This window comes from Camelus dromedarius, chromosome 19, assembly GCF_036321535.1.
Source record: "Camelus dromedarius isolate mCamDro1 chromosome 19, mCamDro1.pat, whole genome shotgun sequence".
In the NCBI taxonomy this organism is placed as follows: Eukaryota; Metazoa; Chordata; class Mammalia; order Artiodactyla; family Camelidae; genus Camelus; species Camelus dromedarius.
This window is the reverse complement of record NC_087454.1, coordinates 3951604-3969458: the sequence shown is the minus strand read 5'-3', so window position 1 is coordinate 3969458 and position 17855 is coordinate 3951604. Positions and strand designations below refer to the sequence as shown.

The following is a 17855-nucleotide window of genomic DNA, read 5'->3' as shown; positions in this document are numbered from 1 at the left end:
GAGGAGCTTAAGAAGACGTGATCACTAAATGAAATCTGAAATCCAGGAGGGAAAAAAAAAAAACCAAACAAACCCTATGAGAAACTAAGGGGAAAACGTAGGAAACCTGAATAAAGTTTGAACTTTTTTTTTTTACTTTACTTTTTTACTAATAGATAGTTTCGCTAATCACGTAACCAATGTACCATCCTAATGCAGGATGTGGGTAATGGGAGAACTGGGTGCTGGGTATGTGGGAACTCTCTGTACGATCTTCAGTTTTCTGTAAATCTGAATCTGTTCCAAAAAATTGAAGTCATAAACACATACATATGTATATGCCTGTAAAACTGAAATCATAGCTTTTACACCATAGTTTTGTTCAAAGGGCAGGCAGCTGTGCGCTTCCACGCACACACACCAGAAAGACACTGGCAGCATTTGGAAGCCAGTGCTTGGTCTCCTACCGGGCCCTCAGGCCTCCGGGTCCTTCTGTGGCTTTGGGGGGCTGTGGAACAAGACAGGGCTCCCCGGGCACGGGCGATGTCAGAGCAGCCCTGGGAACCTCGCCTTAGACCCCCAGCCTTTGATAACAAAGCTTCTTTGCTTGCAAGAAGCAGAGTTTCCTGGCAAGGAAAGGCTGCTCGTGCCTCCTGGGAATCGGTATCTCCCAGCCGGGCCCAGGCTGCCCTGTTCCTGGGCATAGACAGTTACCAGCGGACGTGTCAGGTTTCATCCCAAGTTCGGTATTTTAGAGCTGGTCTTTGAACAAAAGAATTCCATTGGCTTCGGGTAATTTTATTTTCTATCTTCAAGGGGGAACAGTCAATAATTTACCTTGTGTAGCTTTGGGTTATCTAATAACTCCAGATTTTCTGCTCTAAGGAAGGGGAGTAGCAAAGTGACTTTTTGTTTCTTAAAGGAAAAAAAAAAATTACTGCTGCTCTCGGGTGGAGGTAGGGGTGTCAGACGCTGGCCTGGCCGTCCCCAAGGGTTAGGTGGAGATGGGGGGGGGGTGTGGAAGAGCTGGCCTGGTGTGCAGAGGTGCTGGAGTTCACCATCTTCCCAGGGAATTATTCCTTGCACAGACGGCCAGATACGTGAGGGTAGAACCCACTGATGGCTAAGGGGCAGACCAGACGCTCTGCCGCTTCCCAGTGGCCGAGGGTTGTACTTGTTTGTCTCTAAAAAGGAACTGAAAATGCTCCGGTTTGAGTGATTCACACCAGTCTGGTGCGTTTGTAGATATCTTTTCTTGGAGAGATTTAAACAGGAAGCCTGGAAGGTCTGTTTCCCGGCGTGCTGCTCTAGTGGGTGCATTGTGCTTCAGGGGCGAAGCCCAAGAGGCACTGATTTCCAGTCTCACGCGAGGTGCTACCCAAAGCATCGCTCTGGCCGCGAAGGAGGCGCCAACGTGAAGTTCTGAGGGGCCCTGCTTAACGGAGGTGAATTACAAATAAAGCGTTATCTCCGGGGGTCCAAGATCACCTTCTTTGTGCAGCCCCCTTCCTTACTGTCCAAACTCCCCTTCCCATCCCACGATGCTTGCTTGGGCCGTTTTTAACCTTCAAGGTGCTCCTGGAGCCTTTTTCACGGCCCCCATGAAATGTGAGCAAACAAAGCCGTCACTTTGCAGCCCCACGTGGAGTCGGGCAGCCCCATTTTGCCCCAGTTTCTGCGGCAGGCTTGCCCTGCGAATCTGCCTGGCAGACATGTACTTAGGATATTCCCATTGTGTGTTTTCCCTCTTCCTGATTTATTAACACGTTTTCTCTGTGAGTCAAGCAGCCGTCAGGTAAGTCAGACCCGTCCTTTTGTGGAGGGGTCCAGGGGCGGCGGTGGGTGGGGTGTGCTGGGGCCTGGAAAATCCTCTGGTGGGTGGGTGGGGCGGCAGGGAGGAACGGGCTGGTTGCAGAGGCTTTTCTTTCTCTCCCACCTGCCTTCTCCCAAAAGTGAACGTGTTTCACGTCACTCCATGACTTAGGCAAGGTGGTGGTTGCCCCTGGTTCCTCATGTGCCTCCCGGGCTGGACGGCCCTTCCCCCTGTGGCTCAGTTGTTCTCCCTCAGGAGACTCTTGAATTGAATGAACTCCTACTTTCAAAAGTAGTTAAAGAGAAGAAGGAAGGAAGGAAGGAAGGAGGAAAGAAGGACAGAAAGAAAAAGGGAGAGTGAAACTCGTGAAACCTGTGTGCCCATCCACGGAAATGCTTTGTTTCCACGTGGAGTCAGGGTTCGGAGTCAGGGTTCTAAGTCGGAGAGGAAGCAGGGACAGTCCCTCCCCTCCCCTCCTTTCCCCTCTCCCCTCCTCTTTTTCTCCCCTGCCCCCTTTTCACTGGCAAGAGTTGGATGCGCAGACAAAGGTGGCTTAGGGAGGAAAAGCTCAGGGAAGAAGCAAAGTGAGGAGAGTGGAAACAGCAAGAATCCAGACGCACTGATTCCCGCCCCGAAGTCGGGAGAGGAAGAAGCCATTTTCCTCCTCTGGGCTGGGGGTCTGGGTGGGAGGCAGTGCCATCTCCTTGGCTCGCTGGTGGCCCAATAGGAGGCTGGGGGACAGCGAGCGTCCTGCACACGGCAGCTGGCAGAGCCGTCCCCGCAGGAACACTGTTGGGCATTAGGTGGAACATATGCAGGGAAGATGCTTAGGGCTTCTCCCAGACACCGGGCCACTGTCCAGCCGGAGAAGCAGCTTGGAGGAACCCAGGGAATTAGATCATCTCCTGCCTGGAGGGACCCGAAGGCTTTACTCCCCTCCCTTCCTCTGCCTCCTCCTGGCTTCCCATCCTTTCCTTCTTTCTCTTTTCCCACTTTGTAATTTTTTTCTCCATCTCTTTCCTGTTCATGCTTTCCCTTTATTTGTCCCAAGTTTCTTTTCCTTTGCCCCTTTTGCTTCTCTCTCCTCCCTTTTCCTGCTCACTTTCTTCACCCGGCTCTCCGTGCTTCTCCAGGTTTGTCACAGCTTCTGGTGTTGACTCATTTCTCAGCTGAAATGGGCTGCAGTTCTCACGACGAGAAGGTAATGCTGTGTAACTGAGAGCCGGTGCCTTCGCGTGGCTATGGAGAGGCAGTGGTGAGAGGACACGGAAGTAGTGAGGGCTGCCATTGCTCGGGTCCTACTGCTGATTTCTGTAACAGCCCAGCTAAGTGGCCCAATGGTTTCTGGTTTACAGACTGGGAGACCCAGGCCCAGACGCCAGTCTCGCAGGAAGTCACCCTAAATGCTGGAGTGTAGAGCCGAACCCAGCTCTGTCCAGTTCTGAAGGCTCCCTTGCTCTGCCCAGCCTTGAGGATGGTGGATAAAGTGGCCTTGAATGCTGGGCGGGGGAGAGCTTCTGGTTCAAATCGAACGTCTAAAGCAACATTCTCCAACTCTTTCGTGTACCAGAGTTGCCTGCGGGGCCCCACCCCCCGTTTTCCAATTCAGAGCTGGGGTGGGGCCTGAGAATGTGCATTTCTGACAGGTCTCCAGGTGGTGCTGATGCTGCTGGCCTGGCCACCACACTTTGAGAACCTGTGGTTTAAAAGGCATCAACTCTAGACACAGGAGACTGGTTGGAACTCAACCCCAGGTGGCAGGAAACACTTTCCAGTCCCTGACACTAATGCAGAGTGGGTGTAAATGGGAGTGCTTAAGTGGTTAAACCCAGGGCATTTCACAGAGGACCTGAGATTGCCTTATAAAATGTAGGACTATAAGTGTGATGAACAGTTGAAGAAGTCAAAGGAAAAGATAGGAGTTTAGTAAAAATAGTTGGCATCCAATACGGATAATTTTCCCTCTTTGTGGCCGGAGTTACATGCAGGTTCCTTTCTTTTCCTGGTTGACCACGTCCTGTTTTCATTTTGGGAAGAGGACCCTTGAATTTGATCCCTTGAATACAATTTTCCTTTTCCCCAACTGCCTTGTGGTGAATGTCTTCTTCTTACTTGGACCGGTTAGAAGGGATGAGCAGATTGATCTTTATCATTTTTTATAACCTGTGAACTTTGGCAAAATGGCGGTTGCAGAATGTGTGTTAGCTGAGCAGCTGTCTTTGTTAAATCTCTCTTACTTGCTTGTAGTAGAAAAGAAGCCTGAGAACTCTAATCGGGAACCAGAAAGAGGCCAGCACACGACTCCTGTCTTCAAGGCGCTCACAGCCTAGCTTGGAGAAAAAGATGTACCTGTAAACCGCAGGAGAATAGTTGTGTCCTTTAACAGACTCCAGCGATACCAAGTGTAGCAATTGACAGAAAGGAGAGAGTAGGTTGATGCAGGCACAAAAGAATAAAATTTAATTTGATAGATACACAGGGGGAAAAAATGAGGAAGCGTAAAAGAGGTTTAGATATTAAACATTAGTATGACTGCAGAAACGAAGACGGCAAGGACTTTGTCTGACACACGTACACCTGCGGGGTGGTGAGAAAGAACCGAGTTTGTCGTCGTGAAGCTTGCTGTAGATTTGCCGTTTGTGGCTGTACGCCTGGGACCAGTCGCTTGAGCTTCTTTAGGCTTGGTTTCTTCACAAGTGACATGGGGCCTTCCAGTATCTGTCGGTACCAGCTGAACTTCAGCCAGGAAACAGAAACCAGTGTTTGAAGCAAAAGGGCATTTAAACTGAGACTTAGGTGCTTTCAAAAAAACCATCGGAAAGATTACAAGAACAAAAGTTGGGAGGCGCATCACTTGCTCTCTGGTTTGCTGGCACAGCTGTGAGGGTCAAAGAGTTGCTTCCACCCCAAGTTCGGGAACGGGCTGGGGCTGGCCGGCAACGCAGAGTCCTTGGCCCAGCAAAAGCGCATGTTTACCAAACCCCTGAGTGACTCCTGCCACTGTTAAGACGCCTTCCATCCATTGGCCTCCTGCCGACCCAGTCTCACCCAAGGGCAAGATGTTGGAGGAAAGCAGGCTGGAACTCTGTCGGCCAGGTGCTTGAGAAAGCACAGCTTCCAGGCTTCTAGCCCCAAGAATTTAGGAAAGAGCGTAGAAAGAGGCGTGGAGAGGAGTCAGGTGCCTTCGGATGAGTTTAGCACTGACTGAAAGGGTCATGGAAAGCTGTAGGTGGCAACCATTTGTGGCTTGTGAAATCAGTTTAGAAGGTTGTGCCCAGCATTAAAAAAGTCAGATGGATACAATGCCGAGTAACAGTGCATTGCATAGAGTGGTATTTGAGTGTGCGTGCAAGTGTGCTTGTGTGTGATACCTATGCTGAGCCAGAAGTATGAAAGTCCAAAAGGTTTGAAAACCACAGAATATAGAATCACTGAAGTGAAATGATTTGTGCGCTTTGTAACTTCTGAAGTGCAAAGCAAATGTTGTGAATTAATAACACATTTCCTCTCCTGAGCCCCACGTTCCATTTTTACTCAGCCTCAGTGCTTTACCGCTACCGTATTAAGGCAGCACCTGTCTGCCTGGGCAAGTGCCTCAAGATTCCTCCACACTCACGGAGGCTCACAAAATAAAACCAATGGGGACAGAAAATAGAGATCAGGGTGTCAAAGCAAAAAAGAGGAAAAGCGGCCTTTCTTCATGGCCCACCTGACTCTCTTGATGGAAGGTGTGCTCAGTCTGCAAACACGGCTGCTGGCATTTAGCTGGGGAGGAACGAAGCTGGGTGATTTGTGAAATAGCTTTTAATAGATACAGTGGAACACCTTACTCGTAAGAACAGTCTATTTCCAGACTGAAGGATGTCCTCACTCCGACAGCAGCTTACCGGCGATCCTCATTACCGACATCTGGAAACTGAAATAATACTCCAGGGTCAGTTTCATACTTCAGCGAAAGCAGGCTTTGAAACTTTATTAACTGAAAACCACTGTTGCCTCTCTTCGTAGACCGTGTTATTTCAAAGGCTTCCGTATCTTTGGGAATGGGTTGGGCTTCGTTTTGCTCAAGGGTAAATGAAATGTTAAACTGGGTACAAGCTTAATCATTTTATTTCATTTTTCTGGTTTAGAAATTCCTCCTTATCTCTGTTTCCCTGTACTCTCTCCTTTTAAAAAAGTCGCTTGTAAGGGGCAGTCCAGGATGGAGTAACTGGTTTTTCCTGGAAGAGCGAACACATCATAAAAAGGGCACCTTTCGCTCCTAACAATTTGCTGGTTGTTCTCTGAGGCCCCTGGGAGGTGGAGGAATGTTGTGACTCTTCTCTTTACAGCAAGGACGTATGACAAGGCGATAGGACCCAGGGTGATGCCAAGTAGGAATTCAAAACCGAGCTCTGTCTATGGAGAGAAGGGTTTTCTGCCTTCCCACCAACGGGGGACGAAGAGCTGCTATCAGACCAGGGCTGTGCTTATCAAAAGTACCTGTGGGGCTAGTATTTGCCCCCAAGGGGAAGGGAGGCCAGGAAATGAGAGTGGAGAATGAAGGGAGGTGTGGCTTGGGGCGGGGCGGTGTGTGGGCAGTAGGGTGGGATTATTTTGGGGAGGGTGTGAGGTGTGTAAAGCAGAGTTGGGAGCATTGAGAAAAATGAGTTTGTGTGGGCCAGGGAAGGAGGATTCTGATTGAATCAGAATATCCTGGGTCCTGCATAGTTTTAGGGTTTGTCCAAGAATGGATTTAAGGCATTTGGGGACTAGAGAAAAATGATGTTAAATTCAGAGGGCCCCAGAGATCTGCCTTTTGAAATGAGAGTAAAAGGAGACGAAGAAAGTTCCCATTTCTTTATTTTTAAATTAAAAAAAATTTTTGGCGGGGGGGAGGTAATTAGGTTTATTTATTTAATTCTTAATTTTTTAAAAAATGGAAATATTGGGGATTGAACCCAGGACCTCATGCATGCTAAGCACATGCTCTACCACTGAGCTACATATACCCTCCTCACAAAGTTCCCATTTCTGACAACACTTCAGAGACTACGCTGGGTGCTTCTCTTCCTCCCTTCCTTCCTCCTCCCTCCCTCCCTTCTTTCCTTTCTTAAAAAAAAAAAAAAATCTCAATTTACTTCTCTCAATACTCTTATGATTATTCCTACTTTAAAGATGAAATTTTAACGTTCCAAGAAATCAAGTAGCGTGCCCAAATTTATACAACTAAATCAAAAAGATTCAAACTGAGCTTCTCCTAACCCCCAAAGCCACGTTCTTTCCAAAACATTACCGCTCCCTTCCAGAAAATGGAATGGAAAATGTCTGCAGAAACCCAACTACTGTTCCAAGCTATATTGCACAGTGAGACTGTGCTTAAGTTATCTTCCTGTCTGCAGCCTGTGCCACAAATTTCCATAAAGTTTGCTCTCTGCGTGGCTGGATATATGTTCCTCGCCGAGGACTTTGTGGAGTTGCAGGAAGAGTGAGAAGGAAAGGCCATGGTCGGAAGGGCGCTGCCCTTGGAATAGAAATTCCTTGGCCACTGAGAGTCATCACCGTGAGCGCCAGGCAGATCTGTAGCTCAGGGCTGGTGTTTTAGTTTCTCTGAGTGTCCCATAGGCATGATTGCGGCGGGGGCTAACCAGGGCCCAGTGCACAATGAAAATGTGGGGCCCCTTGCTGAAACATTATAAAGGGTTTTGAGATAAGGGCAGAGTGTTTAACAAGCGCAGACCTCTGAGCGTGCGGGGCCTCTCGGACCGCACAGGACAGTCGCCCCTGAAGCTGACCTTGGCGGGAGCTAATCCAGAGCGATTTGGCCCAGCAAAGATACTCACCGAAGGCCTGTGGTCCTCTGCATGTTATGCCAAGGCTGCTGACGCGGAAACATCTGGCAGGGTGGAAGTGAGGTTCTGTGCAAAGCAAGTTGACAACAGCAGCCATCATAAACTCACTTGTTGGTCCCTTCGTTCGTGAAGTCGTTGGTTCACAAGGCACCGATCAAGCTTACTGTGTGCAGGCACCGTGCCGGGTGTGCACGCCCCAGGAAGTGTGGCCGTTGTGTTCTTGCCTCTCCCACATCGTGGCCGCGGCCCTGGAGACAGAGCAGCTTAGACACTGGGCGTGGACGTGAGAAGCGAGGGGCCCCTGAATTCTCCCGACCCAGAAATCTGTTCACTGAGCAGGCTCTCCACCGCAGGGATCCTCTCACTGAGGACTTCCTGGGTTCTTTGGTGGCCAGCAACAGAAACTGATTCTGCTGCCTTAATGGAGAAAAACAGGTATTATTGGAAAGATATGGGGAGCTCACAGAATTATGGTAGTTGGGGGTGACTATGCCTTACCAGGGACAGAAACCCAGGCAGGGTAGGGCATTCTGGACGGAAGGGAGCTACGTCTCGTCTGAATGCTGCTGTAGGAATGAATCCATTTCAGCTTTAAAAAGTTAAAAAAGAAAAAAAAAATTTTTTTTTGTAAGCTCAGCTAGATGCAGAGATTCTTTGGTGGCGTAGTTAAGCCTACTCTGTCTGTAGTACCCTGACCTCATAGGTCTGGGCAAGGCCCCCTCTTGCTTTATTTTATGCATTTTCCCTGTTTAATCCATGAGCCCTACTCTCCTCCCCCAAGACAGCTACCCTAAATGTGCTTGATTTATGTCCTGGATTTGTAGGTATAGACACATATATCAGATGCACAGAGTCTCTGGTGTATGTGTGTTTAGAATTTATGTACGTGGTTTTCTGTGGCAGATAGTGGTCTGAGGCTTACCTTTCTGATCAATAAAAACGTTTCTACAGGCCTCTCTGGGCTGCTGTGTGTGCACTTAGTTCATGGCTCTAAGCTGCATGTCGTGTTTTGTAGAATCATCCACCACACTCCTCAGTCCGTGTCTCTGGAGACGGTCACCTGGCTTCTTCTCAGCTCTCCACCAACAGGCTGGCTGTGAGGAGCAGTCTTGTGTGTGTCCCATGTTGACCTGGAGATTTTTTCTAGGATGTGGAGAGAAGAGGAGGGGGTGCTGCTTATTAAACATGCAGATTCTCAGACTTTCTTCTGGAGATTCTGATTCTGTAGGTTTAACAAGTGCCCCAGGTGATCCTTAGTATCAGGTACCTTTGGGGGAAATTGATCTACAATAGACACCCTGAGATAGGGTGCCTGGGCCCAAGGGTGCAGATGCCCTTAACTTCACTGCTCTCCTCAAAGCCGGGACATTCAGGTCTCCACTCCATCTACTAACTTCTTGTTTTCCATAACCAGCACCTCTACTTGGTTCTCATTTATGACTACAGTAGCCCCTTGAATAATGTGGGGGTCAGGGGTGCCAACCCTTCACCCAGTCGAAAATCCACCTGTAACTTTCTAGTGCCCTCCCCCCCGTATCTGTGGTTCTGCATCTGTGGATCCTGTAGTCCTGTGGAATTTACCATTGAAAAAAAATCACATGTAAGTGGATCCCCGCAATTCAGACCCATGTTGTTCAAGCGTCAACTGTACGTGCTTTACGTGACCAAATTCTCCTTTGTCTGTTCGAAGGAGAGAGCAATGCTCATTTTCAAGTTCTTTTTCCCTGGTTTGTTCTTAGGAGCTCATCTAGCACCGATATTTCCATCTCTTTCCTCTGACTCCCGTCATGCCCTTCTGTTACCATTCCGTTCGAGTTTGTACTCTTGCAGACCATCAGGTGCCTTGGCTGCCCATGTGAGCCTCAGGGGAGGGTCTTTAGCTCAGACCTCAAATGTGCCCCACCTGGAGTTTAGGAAGACAAAACCAGAGGAAATGGGTGTGCGTGCTGGGAGGGAGTGGGGGAGCCGGCGGAGAGAGAGCAGGAGCCTCGGCGGCTGATTCCAGTCTTCCTTCTTACACTCCTGCCTGGGAGGCACGTTTTCTAAGAACCAGCTGATGGCCCTTGGTTGTAGCCACCTAACGCTTGAGAAGTGACGAGAGGGGCGGAAGAAGGACACTTGGCGGTGGGAGGACCTGTCTGCCCCTGCCGTCAATTTTAATGTCATTTCTGGAACCCCTGAAGGATTCTGGCAGCATCCTGATCCCTCTCTGTTGTCTGCAGCCAGCTGGGTTAGCTGGGTTTCTCCTCCCCAGTGTGGACAGTGACACATCTGGGGGCAGATGAGAGATGGGAGGAACTTCTTATTTCCCCATCCATGCCCACAGCCACCTTCTGCCCATGGTGCTGTCTACACCCCTCTCTCCTTTAGAACCCGACCAGGGGCTTCTCACTGATTTCATGTTAGTTTCTCAGATCCTTCAAGCTCCCTGTATCATCAGGGTGGAACTCCATGCAGGGAGGCAGCAGCCGTATTACTGAGCCCTTTTTTTTCCAGCTTCAGTTAATTTCCAAGCTTCTGCTATTCTGTTCAATATTCGTAGGAGAGAGGGTCTTCTTGGCCTGGCCTGGGCCATGTGACCACCCCTTAGCCAGGGCAGGACATCTTGACTGATTGACAGTTATGGCAAGACTCATTACATTGTTGCGAGAGGGGAACCTAGGTGATGCCAAGATGTTCCCACTGTGTAGACATTTGCCTTCTATGGGGGAAGGTAGGGAAGGTTCGTGCCACTAAGTAGGAGAACCTCAAGCCAGCCCCTGTGCTTGCACTGCGGTCCAGCTGAGAGTGAATCTTCTTCAAGACAGAGCTCTCTGAGTAGTCCACGCGTAACATCAAGCCCACGCTGACAGCCCGCTGATCCCTTATGACCCTGTCTGGTGGGTGATCTTTGCTCTGCCTGACTCTGCTTACGTTTATGTAAAGCTGGCCTTCAAAGGCGCTCTCACGCAGGTCCCAAGTTTCTCATGAGTGGCAGTTACATTAAGTGAGCTCAGTTTAGTATTTCTGTCGACTCTGAAATTCTACAATGATTCGAGAAGATCATGCTTTTAATAAAAAGTTTCCAGTTCTGGAAAAAAAAAAAGGAAACGGCGGGAGTAGGAGGTAAAGGTACTGCGGCAGGTGCACTTCAAAACAGACAGTTTTGGACAATAATTTTCAAAGTCACTTTCTTACTGCAGGTGGGTTGAGTGGCTGCCTAGGATTTTTTATTTCTTACTTCTTTTCCAAATTCCTATTACAGTTTGATCGTGTCTATATTTATCATATTTGGAAAAATTCTCTAAAGAGTTATTCATTGTGTCAAAAACTACCAGTTTTAAAATCATACAGATGCATTTAGGTAAAAGTAAATAGGTGCAAGACTGGGTTTTAAACAACGTGTGCTACAAACACTAAAAACACAGCTCCCTGATCGTTCGCTTGTAATCTATTGATTGCATATTTGCTTGTTTTTGTCCTCGGTTATGGTAAGAAAAGGTACGTGACACACGCTATTGATTACGTTCTGCAAGTAGGTTTTTTAATTTGATCACATCTGAGTTATAATCTTTTTCGGACCTTTAGAGTAATTTATAATCAATATCTGTTTAAAAGTAAAAAAAAATTGTGAATATTTAGTGTATAACAGCTTCAGTATTCAGAGTCAATTAACCATTATAATGTGGCCCAAGGATGAATAAATTTCTGGAAAAAAAAATAAAGCTTCTAATTCTGAAATATTAAGTGTTCCATGTGTGACAGCTACCAAAGATTGAGCCCTAGGAAGCCCTCAGGAAGTATGGAAATTGCAGGCAGTGTGGTTCAGCGGTCAAGGCCACAGGCCTCGGGGCCAAGCCTTCTGTGTGTTCAGGTCAAGGTTCCGTCAGCCTGTTGTATCTGTGTTACCTTGGGCAAGTTGCTTGGGCTCTCTGTGCTGGGTGAATTCTGTAGAGCACATGTTTAGAGTAGTTACTTATTACGCACATGTTGAGTATTCAGTCATTATTTAATCATTACTATATTCTTAATATTTGATGCAACTAAAAATAAAAGGAAACGTCAGGTTGCTTTGTTCTCCTGTCATTCTCAAAAAAATGCCAATACTGCTGGTTTTCTCACTGCTTGAGAAAAGTGAGACAGTCCCGATATGCCTACTCCCAGAAAATAAAAAGAGCTTTGAGCCATAAACCTTCCGGGGGCTACTTGAGTTCTCCTCATTTCCCCCTTAAAAATGGCGGCTACGAATCCACCCTGCCACCTGTTCCAGACACTTCACACAAAGTGCAAAGATGTAAAATGGACAGAAGTCCTGCAGTGAGATGCTCCAATGGGTGAAGTCATTGTCGATTATCAGAAGACACTTGTTTTTGGGGAGTCATTGATGTACCTCCGTGGAGAACCGGTGTTTAGGGACCTAACGTGAAAGCCTCTACAGCAGGAGGCAGACGGAAAACAGAAAAGCTGCATTTGTTATGAGACACCCCCCCACCCCCCACCAACCCCTGCGTGTGGCCCCTCACAAAACACTGTGGGCGGTGTTAAGGTTTTATCCTGTTGAAGGACTGAGGTTCAGTGGAGTTAGTCTGGGGTTTTTTTCCTTTTGTTTAGTAACTTCAAGCTGCTGTGTGAAGGCCTTTTCAGTTCCTCTCCTGTTTCAGTGGTGCCTCCTGTGACGTAACCCTGGGATGTCCTCGGGTGGCTCTTCCGGTGCCCCGTCTTCCGCCTTCTGGGTGACACAGGGAGATGTGTTAGGAAGCAGCAGAGTGGTGGCTGTTGAGGGAGGTGGAGTTGGTCTCCATGACGTTCCCCTCCTGGCTCAGCCTCACAGAGTTGCAGGGCCCAGCTTCACCCCTTTTTTCTTTAAAAAATTTTTTTAAAACATGGAATGCTTCATGAATTTGCATGTCATCCTTGTGCAGGGGCCATGCTAATCTTCTCTGTATTGTTCCAATTTTAGTACATGTGCTGCCGGAGTGAGCACTTCACCCCCTTTTTTAATTGAAGTGTAATCGATTTACAATGTTGTGTTAGTCTCTGGTGTGCAGCATAGTGATCCAGTTATATATATATATATATTCCTTGTCATATTCTTCTTCATTATAGGCCATTACAAGGTATTGAATAGAGTTCCCTGTGCTATACAGTAGGACCTTGTTGTTTATCTATTTTATATATAGTAGTTTGTATCTGCTAATCCCAAACTCCTAATTTATCCCTCCCCTCCTTTCCCCTTTGGTAACCCTAAGTTTTTCTATGTCTGTGAGTCTGTTTCTGTTTTGTAAACAAGTTCATTTGTATCATTTTCGTAGATTCCACATATAAGTGATGTCATGTGATATTTTTCTTTTCTCTTTCTGGCTTACCTCACTTAGAATGACGATCTCCAGGTCCACTCATGTTGCTGCAAATGGCATTATTTCATTCTTTTCTATGGCTGAGTGGCATTCCATTGTGTGTGTGTGTGTGTATATATATATATATCGTATCTTCTTTATCCAGTCATCTGCTGATGGACATTTAGGTCACTTCCATGTCTTGGCTATAATAAATAGTGCTGCTATGAACATTGGGTGCATGTATCTTTTTGAATTAAGAGTTTCCTCTAGATATATACCCAGGAGTGGGGTTGCTGGATCATAGGGTAACTCTAATTTTAGTTTTTTGAGGGACCTCCATACTGTCTTCCATAATGGCTGCACCAAACTACATTCCCAGCAGCAGTGTAGGAGGGTCAGTGTTGCCCTTTGGACCTCAGCCTCTTCATTGTGCTCCAGTGTCTGCTTCCATCTCCCAGGCAACATACTCATACCATACTCCTTGTCTCAGCACAGTTTCTGGGGGATCCAAGCGAGATGTCACCCTCAGCGTCACCTCCAGCCCCTCCACTCACCGCCCTTTTAAGCTCTAAGGTCTGGCTCTTGGTGCCATGTCTGTACAGTACCAGCTTGTCCTGTCTTCCTGACCACCTGCTGGACCTGCTGGACCAGGGAGCGAGACCAGCTGGGCCAGTCAGAGTCCCTTCCCCAGAAGACTGGAGTTTGGTTGGGATGGATGTTGGGGGAGGGGTGGAGAAGAGGGGAGAGATTGCTCTTCCTGGGGGGGGGGCACAAAGACGCACATACTCTTGGGAGCTGTGACACCTTTTGCTGTGTATTCTTGTTCCGGGGAGACAGCTCAGCCAGTCTGCAGAGAGCAGAGGATGCTGGTGTGCAAAGGGAGGAGTAGGTGAGGGACATGGAGACCCCCAGTTAACAGTTGTACGGGAGGGTTCATGGCCGTCCTGGGGCGGGCAGAAAATGGGGGTATTTGGGTCTCGAGTAAAGGGCCTGAGCTTTGCACATCCCAGGGGAGTTGTGCTCAAGTGGATTAGAAGAAATGTAAAGGCGCCTGCTTACAGTGCTGCTTGTTAGAGGGCAGAAATCAGTGTACGTCAGTCTGGCCCTGGCGCTCTGCCAAAGGATTTTATTTCCTGAATCACCAAAACCATTTCCCTTTGCAGGATGCCCCATGGCCCTGACCTGCAGCGCAGAATCGCACACAGGGAGACCCCAAGGCCACGGCCCTCCTGGCCGTGTGTGCTGGTGCCGACTGCGCCCTGTCAGGGGCTTCCTGGCCCAGCTGCAGACCAGCCCTGACTGCCCTGGGCTAGCTGTCCCCCCTTAGCAGCAGCCTTGAGGGGCTGCCTCGTCCACACATGTCCAGCGCCTGGCTGATGGGGCCTAGAGTCATGTCCCAGGGCTGCACATGTAGTGCAAGGGCCACAGCCATCCAGAGTGGAGGCCGGATCCCTAGGGACCCTGGGAGAAGACAGGGTGCACTGGTGCCATGCTCGGTAGTGTGTGCCTTTGGAATTTCCATCTTGCATTCTCCGGAGCATGCACTGTCTGATTCCTTGGCACACTGCACCCCGAGTCGGTAATCCGAGTCTCTGCAGGGCTTGGTAGCTGCAGCCGCTAAGCCGGGGCCACTCTGTTTTTTCTCACCGGTTACCATGTCCCAGCTCTTCTTCAATGTCAAAATGTTTTCCCATGAACGCCAGGGGTAGCACTTCCCCGCCCGCCGTATCGGCCCTAGCAGCCAGAAGCCCGGTTTCCAGGAAAGCAGCCACTCGATCCAACCTGGTGAAACCCACTCCCCAGCGCAGCCACTGACGTGGCATTTACGCTCCACAGCAGAGGGTTTTTTTTAGCTGCGGCCACATGACATCACTGCCAGTTGGCCAGCCTTCCTCCACCTCCCCCCCACAGCCTCACCCCTGCCCTTCTCCTCCCGATGTCCAGGCTGGTAGTTCGCGGAGTGGTGGGGATGTTTCGGGCTTTGAGGGGGTGGTGGTGGTGGTGGTTAATTCCCTTTGTTTCTGAAAATATCCCAGGCCCTGGCTGCTCTAATCTCTTCCCTGGGCAGAGGCAGCGTGACTCGGGCCCCAGGAATGCCACCTGCTCACTTAGTGGTCGGGCTGGGTGGCCCTGGGGAAGACCCTCCCCTTCAGTGGGGCACCTCCCTCCCTGGTGTGACATGGAACACTGTGTGTCTGCACCCCACATCCTCTGGGAGCTTGGGGAAAATAACCATGATGCCCACATTCGATTGTTAGGTGCTTCCCGAGCCTGGCAGCCGTCTTGAGTAAGTGTGGTGGTGTTTTGGCGAGCTGTGGAAAAGCAGGGTGGTGTCTGGTGACGTGAAGAGGTTCTTTTCCTAACCATATATGTCTCCCCGAGAGAAGCAATAAATAATGTGGTCACTTTGGCTGGGCTGTCTTTCCGTAGCCGCCCTGGGAGCCCTCTGGCCCCGCTTGCAGCTTCTCCTGTTTCAATTTCCATGTCCTCTCCGTTTTGTAACTCAAGGAGCATCTTGAGCTTAGGAACAGCTGACAACCTGGCAGCTCCTGGCCGTGGCTCCTGGGGAAGGGGCAATGGCCACTGACTTGCAGTTGTGCTCCGGGGCTCCTTGTCCCCAGCGGCCGTGAGTCACTGAAAAGTGAAGAAGGATGTGTGCTGGGGGGTGGGGACCTCCAGGGCCAAGCCTAGAAGACCTGGCAAGGCCACGCAAGTGAGTAATGACATGATGTGGACAAGCCTTTCTTGCAGGAGGATCCCGTGGACAGACCTCTCACCCAGCCTCATCTTCTGCCTCCATCCCCTGCCAGAAGCGGGGCGGACTGCTCCTTCAGGGGGCGTTTGTGGCTCGACTCTGCCCACGTTGTTGAATTGGGGAGCTCGAAGGACCTTTGCAAACTCATCCCACTTCAGCCCTGTATTTTACAGACGAAGAAGCTTAAAGCCCAGAGGAGAAATGACTTGTCCCACGTCTGGGTGGAGTGGTGCTTGACCCCAGAGCCGTTCGTCCACATAGTCTCTACACCAGAAAGCTCAGGGGCTGCCTGCTCCACTTTCCCCGTCCCTGTTTCTGCCCCTACCCTGTGTGTTTCCATGGCACCCAAGGAGGTGAGTGCACCCAGGGACAGGTGAGGAGGAGAGCTGGACGGTTCAAGGCAACCGAGACCACGGATTTCATCCCTGGAGTCCAGCCCCTGGCCCCTAGCTCTGCTGACGCCTCCCAGTGCACCCCCGACACCTTTCACAAGTGGTGGCTTTCCCTTCTGGGTCAAACTAAGTCCTCCACCCCCATAGCTCTGGGGGAGGGACAGGTGGAGTCCCAGGTTGGGGTTCCCGTTCCCTGCCTCCAGCTGTTCTTTTATTACTGAGTGCCTGTAGTGAAGATGCCAAGAGAGCCCTTGGGAGCTTGGGAGGGAGTGAAGCGAGTCATCTGGGGAGTGGCAGCAATGCCGGGGTTGGTGCTTGAACGGCAGAGGCAGCCAAGAAGTCCTCAGGCTCCGGCTTATCCTGTTGCTAAGCGCTGGAGTGGAAATTTCTGAGAACGCCCCTGAAGGTGACAATGTGCACGAGGCGGCTCCAGGCTGTGGGCTTGGAGGGGCACCTTCGCTCAGAGCTCTGGAATGCCACGCATTTGTTTATCTGCAAAGAGTCATGCCCGCCCACTCCATCTACCTCTACTTTCTCCATGGGCTCTGCGTGCCACTGGCATTTCATAAATGTTAAAAAATAGCAACATCGGAGCCTCTGACCTTCACACAAAGGCCTCTGAGACCACTGCCAGAGCGCTTCCTCCTTCGTGGGGCCAGACAGCCAGCGCCTGGGAGGGGAAGGGAGAAACGCACCCTCAGCTCGGGCGGGGATGCCGGGGTCCAGGAGTGGCGTGGAGTTTGCCCTGAGCCCAGCTGGGCTCGCAGGGCAAGGTCACAGTGAAGGGGACGGGGCCAGGGGCTCCAACCGTGGATGCTGGGAGGGTGCCCTCTGCAGACCAGGGGCAGTGCCAGCAGATGACATCGCCATGCCCATCAGGATGGTGGGCGACAGGCGTGCTGGTCACCCAGCGCTTCAGACCCCAGCACTGCACTGAGTCCTGGCCCTCTGTCGCCTTTCTTCTTTGCCTGCCTGCCCCTCCCTCAAAGTCCCGTCCACCGTGGTTCAGTCGAGACTTCCTCGTCTGGTGGTGAAGGACCGGAGGGACTGGGGTTTTCCAGCCACTCTTAGGTTAGGATCTCTTCCTTTAAAAAAAAAATCATGCAGCCTTTCCCTGCAAGGCCTGCTCAGCGGGGTCCAGGCAAAGCCTGATTTTCGAGCCAGCTCTTTGTTCTCCTCTTCTCTTCTTCCCTGAGTCTGGGAAGAGGTACAGAGGGGAGGGGACGTGTGTCTCCTGAAAGGCAAGGTCATGTTATTTATTTAACCTCCCCACCAAACGACTTGACAGCTGAGGTTCAGAGAGTCAGCGAGCGGCCGGGGTCAGCAGCCGGCAGTGGACGAGCCCTCCACGGGGCTCGATGTTGGCACCTGTGGGAGGCTCACGGCGTGGCAGGCACTGCCGAGGTGCTTGATGCATTTAGTCTCTGTTCTTCTCAACCACAGCCTGGTGAGAGGGTCTATCCCCATTTTACAGATGAGGAAACTGAGGCTCAGAGAAGTACCTTCCCAGACTGTCACTTTTGTTTCTGAGCCACTGTTACAGCAGCAACAGATACGTCCTGGGCCTTATGGGTGACTGGACGGTTGGAGTGACCAATGACCAGGACTCTTCCAGGCTCAGCCATGAAAGTGTCACGTCCTGGGAAAGCCACTGGTCCCGGGCAAACCCAGTGGGTTGGTGCCCCCACAGAATGCCCATCCCTCTCTCCCTCTTCCTTTCCCACGCCACATCCATTGCTTGTGATTTTCACGGGAACAATCGGGTAA

At 50.2% G+C, this 17855-nt stretch overlaps 1 non-coding gene across 1 annotated transcript; it reads right to left on the bottom strand.

Moving 5' to 3' along the window:
- Nucleotides 1-12479: 12479 nt before the first annotated feature.
- On the bottom strand, nt 12480-12586 carry LOC116147847 (U6 spliceosomal RNA). Its single transcript, XR_004131439.1, has one exon. It is a non-coding gene; the product is annotated as a U6 spliceosomal RNA (small nuclear RNA).
- Between the last annotated feature and the right edge of the window lie 5269 nt (nt 12587-17855).